Here is a 17,281-nt window from a genome sequence, read left to right as displayed (position 1 = left end):
TAAAAATTACCCTGTTTCAAACCTTCAAGTAAGATTCTGGAAAAACAATAGTAAAATGAGGTATGAATAATCCTTTCTTCATGGAAGATTATACCTAAACAGCAGAGATGTGCTTCATAAATAAGAGACACCAACTGAGTTAATATGCTATGAAGGAAAAGCACAAGGAACTGATATTTGAAAGAAGGCTTCCCTGAAGAAGTAATATTGAGTTATAACAACAAAGTCAATGTTATCACCTCTAGCAATTGGAAAATACTACCTTATGTACAACTGGTATCTTCCTTTTGATTGAGATTTTATAGTTCAATGGAGAAAAATCTTAAAAATTCTTGCTAAAAATAATTTTCACACTTTGTCCATTCTTTAAATGCTAGTCACCAAAATGACAACTTTAGATACAATTATCTAATTCCACCTTCCCAGCAATGCAAAAAAACAGTTATTCTTTTCCCCTTTTACAAACGAGGAAATTTAAATTTAGGGAAGTTTAGTATTTCTTCAAGTTCACGTTGCTTATAAATCAGTAAGCCAGAACTAAAATCCCATTCCCTAAGGTCACACATCACATTACAATTTCTGAAAACAGCTGTAATTTTTACCTATGGTCTTTCTCTCTCCATGCTGAACTCTCCCATTCCCTTTCAGCATTTTTCACCTCACTGGTTTTTATAATTTTTATCATCCACATGTTTTTCCTCTCGTCTCACTTAAATTCAGAGTGGATTGCAAATTGCAGGTATAGTTTGATAAGCATGGTATAAATTGAACTATCATTGCTTTTTCTAGATCTTAAACTCCTTTAAGTCATAATTTCCTTTTCTATTAACCACACCACATTTTAAATCACATTGACTTCCCTGTCATTTAAAATATCTTATTTTTAATACACTGTAGCACTTTTTATCTCTCTTACTGTACATTTGCACCACTATCACAAGGCAGCTGTTTGATTATAGGGAACATAAAACTTTTGTGAAGTTTGTCCTTATATCAGAAAAACTGCTCCCATCTGTACATACCAACCACTATGGCCAAACATATCTGCCCATATGACCACTGGATGGTGAGGATTGTGAGTTAGCACTTTTTAAAGCATGGTCATAAGAGCTTCCTCTGAATTACCTCATTTTAGCTTCCATTATGTGTTAGGAATGATGGGTTATCTCTAAGAAATAACTGCAGTTTCAGGAAGTTCTGTAACTATCTAAGGTCTCACAATTGGTAACTGTTAGAGCTAGGAATGTCTCCTTTGGCTCCCTAACAGATATGTAAATGTAGTTAACAGACTTGTCTTGAGTTTTTCATTCTTTCATTTCTTCATTAAATATGTATAGGATACAAGAGAGAAAAATAAGCTATATTCTATACATTTCCCATCTTGTCTTCAAGTAGTGAAAATATGTCCCAGAAATATGATTCAACAGCTTGCTAAGCATTATACAATGAAAAGACAGAAGGAAATTATTCTGTACTGGACTGGAATCAAGACAACTTACCTTCTGGGATGAGGGATCCCCTAAACTGAAATTGAAAGATGAGTGAAAATTACTTGGAAATTGGTGGGGAAATGTCAAGTCATAGATAGGCAAAGGCTGGAGCAGGGTGGCCCTTCTTGTGAATAGCCTTTGTTCAATACAAGAAAGTCAGGGAGTAAAAAGCTTAGTTCAGTCACTCAGTCATATCTGACTCTGCGACCCCATGGACTGCAGCATGCCAGACCTCCCTGTCCATCACTAACTCCCAGAACTTCTTCAAACTCATGTCCATCGAGTCGGTGATGCCACCCAACCATCTCATCCTCTGTCATCCCCTTCTCCTCCCGCCTTCAATCATTCCCAGCATCAGGGTTTTTTCCAGTGAGTCATTTCTTCACATCAGGTGGCCAAAGTATTGGAGTTTCAGCTTCAGCTTCCGTCATTCCAATGAATATTCAGTACTGATTTCCTTTAGGATGGACTGGTTACATCTTCTTGCAGTCCAAGGAACTCTCAAGAGTCTTAAAATACCAATATCTCTCAAGAGTCATAAAATACCTTATATTTCTGTGCTAAGGAGTTTGGACTTTATCATGAAAGCTGTGGGAGTCATTATAAGATTTTGAAGCAAGAAAAAGACATGATTAGATTTGCATTTTAGAAAGCTCACTCTGGCAGCAGTGTAAATAATGGATTAGAGGAAAGTAAAACTAGAAGGAAGGAATCCAGCCAGGAGGCTGTTACAGGAATCCAAACAAGACAAGGTCAGGGCTGAAATTAAGGTGGCAACAGTGAGAATATTAAAACTAGATGTATTCATAACTTAAGTGGTAGTTTGTAGTCAAAGTGATTTGTTGGCTGGACAAGGGAAATAAGGAACCAGGAAAACTCAAGATCACCCCTGGTTTCTTATTTGTATACTGCTACCAAATGAAAATGGAGACAAAAAGATGCAAGTTTAGAGTGCAAAGGGGAGCTGCTTTTCAACATTTGAGGCTAAGGTAATGTGAGACACCTGAGCAAATCAGTTTGGGGGCAAAGAATGTTTTCCTGCAGTTCAAGATGGATCTTGGGCTGATCAATGCCCAAGTAATAGATGAAGACATGACTATGGGTTTTTACTAAGTATATCGAGTGATAAGGGGACATCAAATACAAATGTAAGTGAAGTTGTGTGTGTGTGTGTGTGCACGCATGCTGCATGCGTGGTGCTAAGTCACTTCAGTCGTGTCTGACTGTTTGCAACATCATGGTCTGAAGACCTCCTGGCTCATCTGTCCATGGGATTCTCCAGGCAAGAATACTGGAGTACATTGCCATGCCCTCCTCCAAGAGATCTTCCAAGTCCAGGGGTCAAACCCAAGTCTCCTGTGTCTCCTGCATTGGCAAATAGGTTCTTTACAACTAGCACCACCTGGGAAGCTTATATAATACATACATATGTATGTATATATAATATATATATTTTATATATATAATATATATAACATATACATATATATACATATATATATATATATATATATATATATATATATATATATATGTAACATAGGACATCAGGAAAATAGGAAGACAAGCTGTAATGCATATAGTCACTAAAGTAAAATATGAAAAGAGTCTCAAGGGGAAAAAAATCCCCTGGTAGTGTAAGCAAAGATGGCAGAGAAGTCAAGGTTAAGTCAAAACAATCTCTTCAACTAGAATTTCTTTGAAAGGTTAATGAGAGCACTTCAATGGCCAGGAAGTAAAGGAAAGGTAAATGAAAAAAATAAATTTAATGATTACTTCGAGAAGCTTATCTGTGAAAGAATGATAGCAGGACAAGGGGAAAACGATATCAGAAAATGTTGTTTAGTTGATGTTTTTCTGTTTTTCTTGTTTTGTTTTGAGATTATATCATGATAGAATAGATTTAGATAGAATTGAAACAAAAATGTTCATGGTTGTCTAGATATTGAAGTTTGTATATGTTGGTGTTTATTTTGTCCCATAAAGAAGGGGGAGAAGTCACCTTTTGATAGTGAGGATTATTAGGGATCTGAAGAGCTGGGGGAAGATCACTAGAATTTGAAATAGCCTCAGTGGGAAGGAAGTTCAGTGGAGATGTTGCAAAGGCTTTCCAGTTTAGGTTAAAAACTAAGAGCTGGTAGTGACCCCAATTCACAATTGGTTAATGATTTCCAGCAATCCTTACCAATATCAGTCAGCAGGAAGGTATCGATTTTAAAAAATGAGCTCCAAGAAGTTATATAATATGGAAAAAATATACAAGTAGAAGAGAAAAGAGGGAAAGTGGGTGAGGAATGTGTTGATTAACCCACTTACCAGATGTTTCTTGAGAGCTAGATAGATACCTGGGATAGGATGAGCAATTAAGACTGGGATTTTCAACAAGGTAGACACAGTTCTTGCCCTGTTGGAGCTTTGAGTTATTGAGTCTTGAAGTCTAGTGAAGATAGGGCCGGTCATACACTTAATTCTTTGTTTCATCAGGAAGAATTTATTAGCTAATCTGTACAAACAATATCACATATTTATACTTTCTTTCTTTATTATTTAACTTTCCAGCTTTGACCACTATATTTTATTTCCTACCTATGCAAATCAAATTATAATCTGATTTACAGTATTTCTCACCATCTCAAGCCATACTTAAAAAAGTAACATTCTCCAAAGTTAGTCACAGATATTTAGTACATTATCTGTGATGGTCATGCTTACACTATCTTCAGAAATCATGATCCCCATGGGTTTTAGAGGCTTTCCTAGGTTTTTATCTTACTCAAAAAATATTTATTTTTGTCTCTGCTGAGAGCAAACCACCTTATTTGGGTGACTTAAGGGCTATGTATAAAAGATCTGCAACTGTGAGAGAGAAAAAGAGCAATACAGATAAACTTTACATCATAGAAGCTTCTCTCTCATTTTCCCTTTTCTTTTCAGATAGCCTAAGAAATGTACAGGGGCAAACTTAAATTTTCTGTTTACACAATTTAGGATTCCCAAGATTGAATGCCATTGAAAACTCTTCCTGGATTAAACTGAGGTATAAGTAAATAAAATAAAATAGCAGTTAGAAGGTAATATATGGAGATTCAACTGAATGCTTGAAGGGATTGAATCAGAGGCAAATTTTTATCTGATTGTAACAACATTACTAAATTGCTTTGTCTTTCTTCGGATTTACCCATTAACAACTTAAAGGGAAACTTTCACTTTATAAATTTCTTATAAAATCATGAGGCAAATGAGAATTGTGTTATTTCTGACCAGGATACCAATTTCTGCATGAAAAATACAAGGAAAAAAAAAGTAAAAACAGGCATACAGTTTTGCTCAAAGTGGGAAATCAACCATTTGGAAATTCAGGATATTTAACAAATAATAGGGCTTTTATAACCTCTTTCATTGGATAGTTTTAAATAAATTCTAGGTCAAGACCTCAGTTTATTTGCCTATAAATGTGAAACATTCATGAACAATTGTAAAAAAAAAAAACTTTTAAAATTTTACAATTTAATAAACCATTTACATTAAGTCCAATAATATGTGTGCGATAAGAGTGCTTTGGCATAGAGTAGGAAAAAAGAAATTCTGATTGGAGGAACATGAATAACTTGGAAAAGTCAACCTCAAAGCTTGATGAGAAAGGTTAGGATCCCTCTGTCCCCTATGGGGCTAGGATGCTTAGGGGAAGAATCCGGGTCTGTTGATGCAATTTGTGCTTTGGTTCAGAAGACACAGTGACATAACAGTGTCAGGATTAGTATGATTTGCTGATATCGCTATTGTCTTATACATAGTAGCTGACTTCTGTGCACCTTCATTCTTTTCTCCTTTCAGTTACTTAGTAATGCAGATCTAGTGAAACCAAATATGTGAAAAGTTTTAAATCCTTGTCTTTATTTTAATGCTACTTTGCTGTAACCATATATTTACACCACGTTTTGCAGAATGTTTGTACATGTGCAAAGACATTTTAGAAACTGAGAAGAAGCTATTACTCTGCACCTTTCTGTCACTATAGTTATTTCTCAGTACATCAAACGATATTAACCACTACCCTGAATGTTCCAACACACACACACACACACACACACACACACACAGACTCCCAGATTTTACATCACAGACCCAAACACATCAGCGAAGAGCAAAGTTGAGTAAGTTGCTTATATAGGTAGCATTTGTTGCTGTTACCATTTTTATCACTACAGTTTAGTCTAACATTCACTCTTATGTGCTGCCACTCTCAAAAAAAAAAAAGAAAAAAAACCTACATTTAAAATATTGAATGTAGATCATATTACATCATGTTAAAAAACCCTGAGGAGTTATATTAATACCAACCAAAATGTCCGGCCAAGTCAAACATAAGTAGGACAGAAAAAAATTGTAAATTCCATCTGTTAGACTACAGTCAATTATTTTCTTGAAAATCACATTATTAATTGCTCACTGGAAATCTTTCATTAAAGGGGCTGCAGAAGGACACCTTTTTATTACCTAGGTTTAGGTGGAGAATCAATGTAATTCAACTGTTGATAAGTAGCAACTAAAACGGCTACCAGATAGAAATATCATGCCATTTCCTAGCAAAGACATCAACAGAAACATCAGTCCAAGAAGTATTCATAAATAAGCTTAAGAAGTTGTGAGTTATAGATACTAGCAAAGACACATTTGACCCAGTATGGCATAAACACCTTGCTATGCTGTGTCTTCAGGGAGGTCAGTATTAATGATGTTGTCTTTTAATTTTTCAACACAATGTAATTTTGAATAGATCTGTAATCAGGACAGGTTTTAGTAAATCCATTGTGATTCAATCAACCAGATATAAAAACATGAGCAAGATAAATATGCTAGCCATTATATTGAAAATAAATCTTTATTATTTAATAAAAAGTAGATAATTGGCATTTTTAATCAAAATTCATAAAAATTTTCAATTATGTATGCTCAAAAAAAAGTCTTGTTGAATTCTGAGATCAAGAGACTAAAGACCAGTTTTAAAGATCTTTACATATTCAAGTTAAAGTCATTAAGGGTTTAAAAAAGAGGACTGTATAAAGAAAATTATGGTCATCACTAGTTTCATCTGGTACATTATGATTTAAGCTAGCTGGGTTATGACAAATTATACTTAATCAATTGTACAATTATGCTAAAATTTGTATTGCTTTTGTCATTGTTTATTAAATATAAGGGGTTATGCTACATGCTTTAAACAATTTCATTTCATTTCATTGTTATTACAGCCTCATAAGATGGATATTTTTGCACCCTTCTTCTTCTTATTGAAGAGTCAGGAAACTTAAAATGTTGGCTAACTTCACAATGACAAAGCTAATATATGCCAGAACCAAACTATGAACCTATATCCTATCTAAATCTCTGCAAAATTTTATCTAAATGATAACTTAAACTTTTGAACACTGAATTTTCTGATCTGAGTAGAATTCTAAATAAATAAGAGATTTGGGGCCAGGCTCTGTTTTCAAATTTGAACAAGATATTTGAATATAATGTGAACCTTAGGCAACTAACTTAAACTTTCAAAATCTCAAGTTTCTTTACCTGAAAAATGAACATACTTGTTAGTAACTCAAGAAGTCCCTGTAATTATTAAATAAGATGATTTTCAGTTTATTTATATCTTCCTAATTCAGTGGCTGGCAGATAGAAATTTCTCAGTAATTGTTGGTAGTACTCTTCATCATCATTATCATCACTTCCTGGCCTTCATGTAAGCATCAGTGCTCTATTAACTGCTGTTTGTTTTGCTCTTAATTTTGCATACTTCATCAGATCTAAATAAGATCTTTATTTGTTTTCCTCGTTATTATGTGAGATATTGGTCACATAATACACCTTTTCTTCATCCAAAATGCAGAGGGCAAGTGATGTTATATCTGTATTGACCACTTTCTTCATTTGACATAGAAAACTTTACTTACATATATACATAAAAGTAATTTATAAGTCAAGTTATTAAAAGTAAGAGAGTTTACATGAGGTTTTAAATAAAACAAACTACCAACTTTTACTTGCTTGAATAGACATTATGGACCAATCATTGCACTCCAGCTTGGCCAAGATGTCTCAGAATTATTCTTTAACTGACTGTTCCAAAGTCATTAATAATTAATCAAGTTTGCACACAGGATGAAACTTGTCACCTTCCTGGTCTCACGTTTTAGTCTATATCCACAGCAAATTCATATTTTTCTACCTGAATGACTCCTATTTTTTTGTTAATTGAATAAACACATGTCAACTGATCCAGGGATTCTGCATACTAAAGTTAAAATGAGAAAGCAAACTATCATAAATATAATGTTGTATAGCCCTTTAAATTCACTATATAAATATTTTAAAATAATGCTTATTTTTCACTTTAATTTTATTCTGCTTAACTAAGCTTATCAATTTAAAAAATATAAATTAACTTCTATAGTTTCTTCTAATCTATGTTGGCCTTATAACTAGGACTATACCTGACTGGTGCTCATGATTATGTATATAAAATATATTGATCAATTTATTTTTATGTTGTCTCATCAATACACTTTATTCTTTGCTACCTCCCAGCCACTAACTAAGACTGAGCCAATTCAATCTTCTGACCTTCCAGATCACCACCCAATGTTCCCAATTTGCTTTATCATTTATATTTGCTTGCTTGTCTTGGAGAATATTGAGGTATCAGAGTCAGAAGGGGTCATCTTTAAATACATTTTCTATATCAAGTTTCCCACCTCAAAGAATGAAAAATTAAGCATTTTGTGCACAGCATTGGCAGGTACATTTTGAAAACCTTTCCTGATGAAGCTGCTGCGTGCCCCTAAGAAAAGTCACCTTCTTAGAAAATTGAGGACTTTGGAGTTATAATCTCAGCCCTCATACGTTCCAGACACGTGACTACACAAGTCATTGAATATACTTGAAATATTATTAAATATATCAATAATTATCATGAAGAAAATAACTAGCACTTTGTTTCTTACTTGGAAGGAGTTTAACCAACATCATTCACTTCCTTCTTCTCTCTTGCCCATCTATCTTCACAAATTCCAGACTCACTGGTAGAAGAAATTTTCAATGCAACCCCAGAATTGTGAGTGACGAAGTTGAAGTGACTTATGCAATCTCATACATTCACTCATAGCACTTCTTATTTTGTATCTGCCTGCTACTTAATCATTTTCCCTTGTCCACATTCTAGTGTCCAGTTCATTTAATGAAAAATTGGTTTTCCTCCTCTTACCCTCTGCAGGAATCAGGGAGAAAAATAACATCTGTTCAAAACCTGTTATGTGCTAAGTATTTCACGTGAATTATAGTATCAAATTTCCATAGTGACCATATGAAGTAAATATTATCATCTTGGTATTGCAGGCAAGAATACTAAGGTCCAAATGATGTATGGAGTATTTCTCCACTGGCAAGTGGCAGAAAAAGTTCAGATTTTTGTTTGCCATTACAAAATCTATGTACTCTTCACTAATCTCTCACCAGACTGTGATTTTCTTCCTAATGGAGCTATGAAGGCTTAGAATGACGTAGTTTCAGGTAGAATCCACAGGGAGTAGTGAGCAACAGTCAGCATAGGCTGTTGGGGAAGACACGGCTCATGAGAAATGCTTCCTGCTTCTGCCAGACTTCTGACCTAAGGTTATCTTTTCTGTTTGCACTGTCTTTAATTCTAAACCAACGGCTGGCTTCTGTCCATAACGATAATCTTACTGGATTACAGAACACTTTTGCAAACCTCCAGACACATGCTGTAAGTTTCATATCCCACTGAGAATTCTTCACTAGTCAATTTGACTTTGCCCTTTGATTCAGAGGAAAGAACAGAAAATTCCAAGAGATGGTTACACACATAACAGAAAATAGGAGTGGTATCACAAAAATGTGTTTAACCTCTAAAGTTCAATAATTTCAAAGAGCTTGTCAACAAATTTATATTTGAAAATACAGACACATTTGAGTGCTAAAAGTCAGTCTATATGTATAAACAAACACACATAACAAATGTGTATATCACGGTATGTTATTTGTGAACTTTGTATGTTCACTGTATAAAAATGTCTTTATTTTGACTGACGGTAAAGAGTTTGCTCTGTTTTTATACATTTGATGATTTTCTTTCCTTAATGTAAAAAGTGTGGAACTAATGGTACTTACCTTGAAGAAATACTGAGGATTAACTAGATATTCATAAAGTAATCTTAGCTCCTTAGAGAAACAACAAAAATAAGTGATATTTCAACAGAAAAAATTAGTGTGCACATTACATGGATATATCAAATATATTCACATAGGTGATTCCTATATACATGTCATGAATATTAAATCTATACTTATACAAACTTTCCTTAAACACATTTACACACAAATATAGATTTGCCTTTTTATTTGTCTACTTATTTACGAAACTGAAAACACTTCAAGGAAATCCTTTGTGGATTTTGCATGTCTTCGAGGAAATATACATTTAAAATGTCTGGAATATGTGTTAAGAAAAAGAAATAATTTCACATTTTCTCAAGAAGAAAAACCAATTTCACAGTGCATGAAATGGCTTAGAGTAATATGGATGCTTTTTTTCACTGTATTCTTAATTAAGAAAGATTGACACCTGTGAAGGTTTCAAGCCAAATAAAATCTCAGACTTTAATTAGCTTTCCTAATGGCTATGTTTTCCTGCTAGAAGACATTTGCAAATCTACCAATTTCTCAGGGAGAGTAGCAGAACATAAATAATATTAATAATTATGTTTATTCCTTCCCTAAGTGTCATGGTATGCAGTCTTGCAAAGATAGCACTAGATTAAATAAACATGCTACTGTGGCTTTTGGCATTCTCTCCTCCAGCTTTATAATCTGCTTTTCTAGCTGTCTGGACTATACACCTGACTGCCACCCACCAACCTTGACCCTGTTGCCCCTAAACATACCTCCAGGGAATCTTACCCTCTTACTGCCATGCCCCATTCATGTCAATTTTCCACCCACTTCTGTGATTTTCTAGCCTCTCTCTTACAAAAACTACAAACATGTCTTCCATTATTGCTTGCTATAAGTTTAGAATATTGATAAACTGAACATTGATAAACTGACCTTTTGGATATTATATAGAAATCCAAGATATTTTTATCCATTTTATTAATAGCTGGATACTGTAAAGCATGTTTCTCTTCCAGAAGAGTGTTCTTATTTTAACAGGAGAAAGCTGTTAACTCAAATAATGAATCACTGATAGTGGGATTTTAAGTACTGTCTTTCAGCCAGGAACAGGTTGAGGTGACATTCAAACCTTGATAGGTGACAAGCCATTTTATATCAGTGCATAACATTTCTGAAAAATTGCAGAGGGAATAAATATCAATCTTTTATCATATCATGAATCACTAAGAGAATATATGACTAATCGTAGGGTGGAATCTTGAAATAAATCAATACAGGAATGTATATCTTTTCCAGAAAATTTTTTCATAACTGTGTTGATACAGACTATACACATATATGTAGACATATACTCAACACACATTTATGCAGGCACATGCATTCACACATACATCCCCAATGTTTACTTTGGCCTCAGCCTATCTACTCATTATTTTCAACCATATATGTTCTACATCAAGTCAATCAATTGCATGAACTATGGAGGGATTTAATTAAGTCATTGTGTTGGCTAAAAATAGTCAACCAAGGCAAGGTTTCTCACCTTGTCTAAATGTAGCTATTATGTTTATATGATTAATAAGTACTACGAATATAAAAGGGTCATCTATAGATAAATTTTACAAATTGCTTGAGATTATTTAACAAATATATTATCATTTGAAAGCTTACTTGAAATGGGAATTCAGACATTCATTTGAAATAACAGGAGATTAATATAACCAAAATTAATTAAAGAGAAGATGATTAAATAACATATGTGTTGCAAACTCTGAACAGTTGACTCTCTTCAATGAGTGAGCTGTCATTTGAGACATTCTAATAAATAATATGTAATTTTCATTAAAAAGCATGATTAATTTTTTTTAAATTGTATTTAAAATAATTAGAACAATTAAATCAATCTTTAGAATATATTGCATGTGTGATGCAATTTTTCTATAATGAGCTTTTCTTTTCTTCTTTTTTTAATAGACTCAGTGGACTTTCAGAGGCATATTCCCAGCATCTTCGGATATCTTCATATTCAAAAGGGATAAATCAAATCTATTGAGTGAATAGATACGTTCCATAGCTTGAAATTGATTGAAAAGATTCAGTATTATTAAATGGATGGCAGAGTAAGTGGATGTGGGGCTCACCTTCCTTCCAAAAGTACATCAAAACCACATCCCCATGTGGAGCAGTCATCACTGAAACGCGATAGAACACAGCCGTAGGCTAGCAGGACGACTGCTGGGCAACCACAGCCGTGAGAAGATACGTGTGCAACCACCTAGGACGGGCAGGAAAGTGATGGAGTCGGGACCTGTGCCCTCGGAGGGGACTCAGAGGAAAAAGGAGAATTCACGTGCAGCAACCGCCATGGAGAGTGAGCAGTGGGAGCCACAGACTGAGCACTAACACAGAGGGGATGAGCCCCTTTGGCTGGTTGGAGGACCATGCGGACTAACGGGAGGACTGTGGGAAGCCTGGTCTCTGCTTGCGAAGAGCACGCATGCGCCGACTTGCTCCGGAAGGAGGGTGGGGAGAGGGTTCTCTAGGGTTGCTAGTTGCCATGGTTCTTGCAACCCCCTCCAGCATACCCCAGTCTGCGTTAAGTGAATGTTCCAACATTTCTCACTCCACGTCACAGCACCACACTGGATCTAGGGAGTCGCAACCAGGAATAAGTCTCAACTGTGGGACACAGAGGGGACCTAGCCCCAGCATGGAGCCGAGATGAAAGGCAGTGGCCACTGCTGGCCCTGATTGAAGCGGTGCGTAAGAAGCTGCCCAAACCTTAGACGGTGGCTGCTCCACCCCAGCTGACCGCCCCACCCCATACACAGAGGTCACCTGCTCTGTGGTGTGGCTCCAGATCAGGGTGGGGGAGTCAGAGGCTAGAGGCAATTATTTTGTGTAGGAAGCAAAGAGGACTTGCAAGGGAGGCTGCACCTGAGTGGAGAGGGGAGATAGCTGTGGGTGCTGCCCAGGCAGTGTTAACCTCTGTCTGCAGGCGGACATAGGCGAGATCTCACAGGGGCCCTGCTTGATCCAGCTGTCCCGTCCTCTGGAGCAATGGTCCCACTGTGGGGAGGAGAAAGCTTACACTTAAAGGGAATAGGGTCAGCTTACGCCCAGTCCTCAGGGTTTCTGCTCGCAACTTGGGGTCACATCCCACCACCATTAGGGTGGTGATAGCCACTGAGAAGAGAGGAACTCTGTGTCATCCCAGGCTTCAGCTCTAGCCCCTCTATCTCCAGCCCCACCTCTTACCAAGATAGTAGCTTCTAGCACACCCTGAGGATGTGACTTAGGTCCACATGTGTCCACGTCAGATCAAGCCTCCAGCCAAATGCACTGAGCACGCACAGTCTGTATACAGATGCTCCCACGTGAGAGCAGTCCTTCAAGACTGCAATAGGTAACGGTTTCACCTAATTCATACAGGTAGAGAAAGTCAAGCAAAATGAAAAGGCAGAGAAATTGCTCTCAATTGAAAGAACAAAAGAAAAGCCATGAAAAAGTAAATGATAAAACAGGCATAAACAATTTACCAGATGAAGAATTCAAAGCATTAGTAATAAAAAACGTTAACTGAGTTAAGGCAAATAATAGAGGTACTCTGTGAACATTTTAACAAGGAAAAGGAAATATTAAAAAGACTTAATTAGAAATTAATGAATCAATAGCTGAAATTATAAAACACACACTAGAGGGAATGAATTACAGATAAAATGATACACAAGAAAGCCTAAGTAATCTAGAAGATAATGGAAACCAACCAATCAGAATATCAGACAGACAAACAAATTTAAAAAGTGAAAAGAGTTTTAGAGATCTCTAGGATAACATTATGTTTCAACATTCTCATACAAGATGTCTCAGAAGTAGAAGGGGGTGAGTAAGGGATTGAAATATATTGGAGAAAAGTTATGACTGAAAACATGAGTAGGAGTAACAGAGAACCCCCAAAACATGAATCCATACAAACCCACATCACACATATCACAAATAAAACAGCAAAAGTTAAAAATAAAGATAGAATTCTAAAGGCCACAAGAGAAAAACATAGAGTTATATATAAGGAAATCCAAATAAGGCTATTAGCTAACTTCTTTGTAGAAACTGCAAGCCAGAAGAGAGTAACATGATATATTCAGTGTTGAAAGGCAAAACCTGCAACCTAGGACACTATCCAGCAAGATTATTATTTAGAACACAAAGAAGGATAAAGAACTTCTCAGACAGGTCAAAGCTAAAAGAGTTTATCGATACTTAGCCTATTTTAAAAAGAATGTTTAATGGTTTTCTATAAGAGGAAAATAAGTAAGAATCTATAGGAAAGGGGAAAAAAAATCAGGCTAGAAAAAGGCAAATATATACTATGATCAACCAATTATATAAACCAGCATGAAGATTAAAACACAAAAAATTGCAATAGCAACTATAAATGCAATACTTAAGGGATAAATATGAAGACATAAAATAGGACATCAAAAATACAAAATGTAGAGAGAGGGTAAAAATGTAAATCTTCTAGAATGTGTTTGAACTTAAATGACTACCAGTTTAAAACAAGGAACTACAGTTTTAGGTCAACTGTGGGTCAAATATTATATAATGATAAATACAAGAAGATAGTACACTCATTAACATATATACATACATCCAATAGAGGAGCACCCAATATAAAGCAAATAATAATAGAATAAAGGGAGAAATTAATAATAAAACAACAATAATAGGGAACTTTAGCACCCTACTTACATCAGTGGACAGATTATCCAGACAGAAAATCAATAAGGCAGTAGTGACTTTAAAAGACACAATAGACCATTTGGGCTTAATAGGTATTCACAGGATGCTATTGTTCAGTCTCTTGTCATGCCTGACTCTTTGCAACCCCATGACCTTCAGCATGCCAGGTTTCCCTGTCCTTCAGTGTCTCCCAGAGTTTGCTCAAGCTTACATCAGTGATAATACCTAACCGTTTTATTCTCTGCTACCCGCTTCTCCTCCTGCCCTTAATCTTTCCCAGCATCAGGGACTTTTCCAAGAAGTTGACTCTTCTCATCTGGTGGCCAAAGTAGTGGAGCTTCAGCATCAACCTTTCCAATGAATATTCAGGGGTGATTTACTTTAGGATTGACTGGTTTGATCTCCTTGCAGTCCAAGGGACTCTCAAGAGTCTTCTCCAGCACAATTTGAAACCATCAGTTCTTCAGAGCTCATCCTTCTTTATGGCCCAGCTCTCACAGCTGGACATGACACCTGAGGGGGGAAAAAAACAAAACAAAAAACAACAACGTAGTTTATATATATAGATATATAGATTGTCTATATAGATAGACCTTTGTGGTCAAAGTGATGTCTCTGCTTTTTAATATGCTGCCTAGGTTTGTCATAGCTTTTCTTCCAAGGATAAGCATCTTTTAATTTCATGGCTGCAGTCACTGTCCACAGTGATTTTGGAGCTCAGGAAAATAAAATTTGTCACTGTTCCCACTTTTTCCTTTTCAATTTGCTGTGGAGTGATAAGACCAGATGCCATGATCTTAGTTTTTTGAATGTTGAGTTATAAACTAACTCTTTCACCCTCATCAAAAACCTTTTTGTCTACAGGATATTCCATCCAAAACAACAGTTGCCCATTTTTTTTCAAGTACACATAGAATGTTCTCCAGGATTCAAATTGGCTTCATCAATTTAAGTTCCCACCAATAGTATACAAGGGTTCCCTTTTCTCCACTTCTTTGCCAATGTTTACTATTTGTGTTCTTTCTGATGATAGTCATTCTGACAAGCATGAGGAGATATCTCATTGTGATTTTGGTTTGCATTTTCCTGATGATTAATAATATTAAGCATCTTTTCACATTCCTGTTGGCTATATGCATGTTCTCTTTGGAAAAATGTCTGTTAAGTTCTTCTGCTCATTTTTTAATCCAGTTGTCTGGTTTTTTTATATTGAGCTGTATGAGTTATTTATACGTGCTTGATATTAATCCCTTATTGGTCATATTATTTGCAACTATTTTATCCCATTCAGTATGGTGTCCTTTCACTTTGTCAAGTTTCATTAGTTGTGCAAAAACTTTTAAACCTTAAACTTGATTAGGTCCCATTTGTTTATTTTTTCTTTTACTTTCTTTGCTTTAGGATATAGAACCAATATATATATCTCATGATGATTTATTTCAAAGAGCATTCTGCTTACATTCTGCCTTCTGAGAGTTTTATGGTTCCAGTCTTACATTTAGCTCTTTAATGCATTTTGAGTTTATTATTTTTTTTAATATGAGAGGGGAGGCAGAATAGAACTGAATATGAGTACTTAGAGTTCAAAGCTCCATGTGACTATCAGCTTAAATATCCTGGAAAATGGGTGTGGTAATATAAGAAATATATTTGGTTATTGTCCCAGGTTTCTGGCACAAAACTCTTCAAATCATTGGCATTTCCCATGCTTTAGCTTTTGTAATTCATAAGATGGTCACTTTGAGCATCTGCTAATGAAGTGACTTATGACTTAGAGAGCCTCAGGATGGAGCTGGTTAACAGAAAAACCAAATGATTAGCAAGTTGGAACTTTTAGCCTCACCTATCAACCTCTAGAAAGGGAAGCATGAAGGTGAACCTCAAACTCTATTAAAAGACTCTGGAATAGTAAAATTTGATGGGCTTCCAGAATGGTGAGTCTACCCACATGAGTACTGAACTCCAGTTCCATGGGTACAGAAACTCCTGTGCTCAGGACCCTTCCAGACTTAACCCAATATATGTCTTCATCTGTATCATTTATAATAAACTGGTGAGCATAAATAAATAAATCTCTGAGTTCTATGATGGGCTCAAGAAAGTTCACTGAGGGGTCATGGGAACCTCCTCCCATCCATGTCTGAGTGGGTCAGAGCTTGGTGACAACATATACTTATGATTGGCGTCTGAATGAGGAGGAGGTAGTGTGCAGTCTTGAGGGACTGAGTCTATTTAACCTGTGGGAACTGATGCGATCTACAGGTAGACAGAGTCAGAGTTGAGTTGAATGTAGGGCACCCCAATGTCTCTTGAGGAGACTTGATAGGTGGTATTGGAAAAAGCAGATGAATGGGCCTAAAGAGTTTCTTGGAGGATGATGGTGGTGAAGTTTACAAAAAGGAAGAAGGAGGTGTCCAACAACTCCATTTGACATCTGTCAGTGAGCAATTGGAGCTGGGAAAGGTTGCTCTTACATCAAGAATTCTCAGCTCTCTTTTGGCTCCTTTTATAAGAAGGATTCCTTTATAATGGGGTAAATATTAAGTATATGTTTGCAGTCAGTAAAATGAAGCAAGTTCTTGAGGAGACATGAAATATATTTGGTCTTCCATGCAAGCTTGAAAAGAGTAAATGTTATTGAAAGTCTAAGGTTAGTTTCAGGTTAGTTTCAACATATTGCATGTTCAAAAACCAAAGTTCAATTTATCAATATGTTTAAAATTTGACAGTTTGTTCTGAGGTTGATATATGGTTTCATGGAATATATTGAAGTTAAAAAAATTTGTGCAGTACATATAAATAAAGGCAGTGAAAATGCTAGTATTATTATGATTGCCTAGTGAATAGAAAAAGTTACATGC

At 35.7% G+C, this 17,281-nt stretch overlaps 1 long non-coding RNA gene across 1 annotated transcript in view; it reads left to right on the top strand.

Moving 5' to 3' along the window:
- LOC136144414 (uncharacterized) overlaps window positions 1-12,018 on the top strand; it is a 170,313-nt gene extending 158,295 nt beyond the window's left edge. The window contains exon 3 of the long non-coding RNA XR_010658540.1: window positions 11,652-12,018. This is a non-coding gene — a long non-coding RNA (uncharacterized lncRNA). The remainder of the gene's footprint in view (window positions 1-11,651) is intronic.
- The last annotated feature ends 5,263 nt before the right edge of the window (window positions 12,019-17,281 follow it).

Source organism: Muntiacus reevesi, chromosome 11 (genome assembly GCF_963930625.1).
Source record: "Muntiacus reevesi chromosome 11, mMunRee1.1, whole genome shotgun sequence".
Lineage (NCBI taxonomy): Eukaryota > Metazoa > Chordata > Mammalia > Artiodactyla > Cervidae > Muntiacus > Muntiacus reevesi.
This window is presented reverse-complemented; position numbering and strand designations above follow the sequence as displayed.